Below are 3587 nucleotides of genomic sequence, written 5' to 3'. Positions count from 1 at the left end.
TCTATCCCATCCACACCCTACTCCTTTCCCCTGCCGAGTGAGTCACGCCTACCCCGAAAGGGAAATGGCTTAATGGTGTAATAATAATAATAATAATAATATACAGTGAAAATCTTCAACAGCCCTCTCTTCTATAGGCCTTCTGAGATTTGACGCCGCGCCGCATATAGGTCTCAAAGAGCTGCGCGGCGTGCGCGGCATCTGCAGCTGTCACTCAGGCGAGAACTCAGGCATGAACAAACAAAAGCGGAGTGGGCCATAATCAGTAAGTTCCCACCCACCGCCAGACCCAAAAGTGGCACTATAGAAGAGTTTCACTGTATTAACGATCGTACAAACTAAACAATTTGATTTCGCCCACAGCTAAAAATTTTCTGGATATACAAAATAAAAGACGTGTAACTATAGAAATACAGAAAAACCAAAATTTGTAAGTAAATTCTTACATACTAAAATAATTCTACTTCATTAGGAAACTGTGATTTTAATTTATAATTTAATTTATTTATAATTTAAAATTGAATCATTTTCACTTCAGTTGTAAAGTTGAGCAATTTCGAAGGTTTTGTTTTTAATGTATCAATTTTCGATTACCCTGAGTTTGTTTACATTTTTCCGTATTTTTATTTTCCTTTAACTTTTTAACATTTCTGGTAAAGTTAATACATATTATGCAAATAAATCAAATGTAAGTATAAATAATTTTAGCATGAAATATATTAAAAGTATTGAAGGTGTTTCAAAATATTAAAAAAAAATTTTAACCTAAGTAGTTGTGAATTTCTTACTTAAAATCTATAATTTCAAACAGAAGCCTTTAAAATTGGATGCTGAAAGTAGCAAAACTTAATAATTAAGCAAGTCTACTTTTAAGGCATTGCTAATGAAGAAGTAAAAATTTAAATTATTTCAGACAAAACATTTTTAAACTCGAGTCGTTTAAAAATAATTAAAAAATAGTGCAATATTAATTAAAAATTTTTTTTTAAGTTAAAGATTTTCTATGCCTCTAATTTTTAAATACATACAAAATTAAGTACTGTAAAGTATTTTACCTTTGTAAACCTAAACATAAAAATGGTTTATTTTTTTAATGATTCTAATTTGAAATCATACAATTTAAACTAGTTTTTGAGTAATTCAAATTTAATTCTTTTGATTTTATGTTTCTACAGCGTTCAAAATTTAATTTTAAATTTGAATTTATTTTCAGTTTTGAAGGCTTGAACAAAATAATTTCAATGACGCAAATATTTAAAAACCATCAAAGCTCACGAACATAAACAGAAATTCCTTCCTGAGATTTGAGTGACGACATACTTTTTTCTAAACTTGATTACATTTTATTATATAATTTCCTGTTTATGTGACTTCTTTCAGAAAGAAAGCTCATTTCTGATGAAATATTTCTATCTATGCATCTAATGAAGGATATAAGTAGGTAGAAGCAAGCTTAATGGAATATTTCTTTTTTGCCGTCTACTGACACGACAGGAAGAAAGATAGGCTGAATTTCTAATGCGAATCTGGAAATAATTTCTTAATAAGTTCGTAGATCAAGTCGTAATTTCGTGTGTAAACGAACCAGGGAAAAAAGTTATTTGGTTTTTCAAGTTTGTATACTATGGGATGATAATCGCGAGTCAGCTGCACCAGGCACCCGCAAAGGATCGAGACGAACAGACAGTGCATCCTTAAGATTAAATCAACTTCCCCTCAATCTGGAAAAAAGGTATCTATTATACGTCCGATGCAAAGCTGAAAGACGTATCGTCGACTGTCAGGCGAGATGATTTAGTGCAAAGCGTATCGATAATTGAAACCAGTTATGACAGCAGTATAACGAACTAAAAAGTCAAGCCAGAAAAAGGGCACCGAACCGGATCCAATCAGGAGTCGTTCTCTGACAATTCGCGATGTTCTCCAGCCCTGGGGGTTTAACCTGCAGCTCGAACGAGATAGGAATCGAAGAGAAAACGCATTCCTGATGGGTCATTATGATTTCCTCTCAATTATTATTATTTTTTTTCATAAACTTCCCCCCTTTTTCCCTCTGGTTCTGTCTGTGTTCGAGGCGAGTTAAAGAAACAGGCTCGAACCAATTCGCTATTAGTCCTTGGCAAGTAATTCCCGTGGGAATCGGGTGGTTGGGAGCGGGTTAAGACTGCGCTTCCTGGTGGGACTTGATGGCGGCGAAGAAAGGCCCCCGCGGGACTGATTCTGACTGGTCGCACCCCCAGGACACGCCACGTCGACCGAGGTGGTTGCTTTTACCCTCTGCCATATAGTTCCCATCTGAGATCTGGGATGCCGTAACTACAGGTTATTCGGCTAAAGCGTGAAAGAGATTCGTCTAGGGACACTCGAAGAACCTCTTCTGGGACCAGAGTTACTATAGGGTTAACTCGAAGGAACAGCTACGAGTCTACTAACTCCACATAACTGCTTTTAAACCTCTTTCGGGCTCGAATCGCGTCCTTGTCCTTGAACCACTTTTTGCCTCTGCTTTCTGAAATATCAGGACCTACCTATAGGGGAGGATGGTGCATACCGGATACCAGTAGACGATGGATAATGGGTCGTTTTTCATAGTAGGAATTAGATTAATGAACCTTAATCGTTTTTGAGGTAAAGTAATTTAATTATAACTCTTGTAAAGCAGTATTAGATGACATTAACATCATAACTAAAATGAGACAATTCGTATTAGGGGACGTCCATAAATTACGTAAAATGTTTTGGGTTGGTGTTGGCGGAGACAGGGCGGGGGGGGGGGCTAGCATGGTGAAAACCATTTCTTACGTAAGGTATTTTCTAGGCAATGAAATTAAACATGCGGTTCGGTATCGTTTTTTTCATTGAACGAGTGATACATGCTAAGCTTATATTGGTGTCGTTGCGAGGTAAGTGTCCTTACATTGTTTCATTCGCGAAATTTGATACGAAGGAATAAATCGTTTGAAACCAGATTAAAACCGCATTATGTGTTATGCTTCGCATAAATAAATAAGGTAAATAATACTTTTCTGTTTTGCTGGTATATTGTCAATTTTTTGGTTAAACATAGAACTGTTTGGAAACAAATTAATCTGTTTAAGTTGAGGATTCAAGTATTTCTTTAAAAATTGGTATTTATTTTATAAATTCAACTATTTTTAATTTAATACAGAAATATTTTTCCGTTGAAATATCAACTATTATATTTTTCACTCAAACCTCATCACCGAAAAAACGAAAGATAAAGTTTACATCGATTCCGGGTGAAAGATTCACCGCAACATAAATTAACCTCGCCGGATAAACTTTACATGAATCAAAGATAATTTCCAATTTTTAACCGTGGCTGGATAATCTTTCGCCTTATAATCGCTCCATTTTTATTCGCGATGTAGCGATGATTGCGATGCCAGTGCTATATATCGTCGTTCAACATCATTAAATTGGAGAGAACTGGCGATTCCTGTCTGTCAGTTGCTTTTTGCGCTTTTTACTATTATTATTATTACACCATTAAGCCATTTCCCTTTCGGGGTAGGCGTGACTCACTCGGCAGGGGAAAGGAGTAGTGTGTGGATGGGATAGAGATT

General features: G+C 35.7%; 1 protein-coding gene across 2 annotated transcripts in view; it reads left to right on the top strand.

Annotated features, from left to right (window-relative positions):
- Positions 1 to 3587, top strand: part of LOC117174565 (transcription factor collier) — a 117845-nt gene that overhangs the window by 44233 nt on the left and 70025 nt on the right. The window lies entirely within an intron of this gene.

Source organism: Belonocnema kinseyi, chromosome 6 (genome assembly GCF_010883055.1).
Source record: "Belonocnema kinseyi isolate 2016_QV_RU_SX_M_011 chromosome 6, B_treatae_v1, whole genome shotgun sequence".
In the NCBI taxonomy this organism is placed as follows: domain Eukaryota; kingdom Metazoa; phylum Arthropoda; class Insecta; order Hymenoptera; family Cynipidae; genus Belonocnema; species Belonocnema kinseyi.
This window is presented reverse-complemented; position numbering and strand designations above follow the sequence as displayed.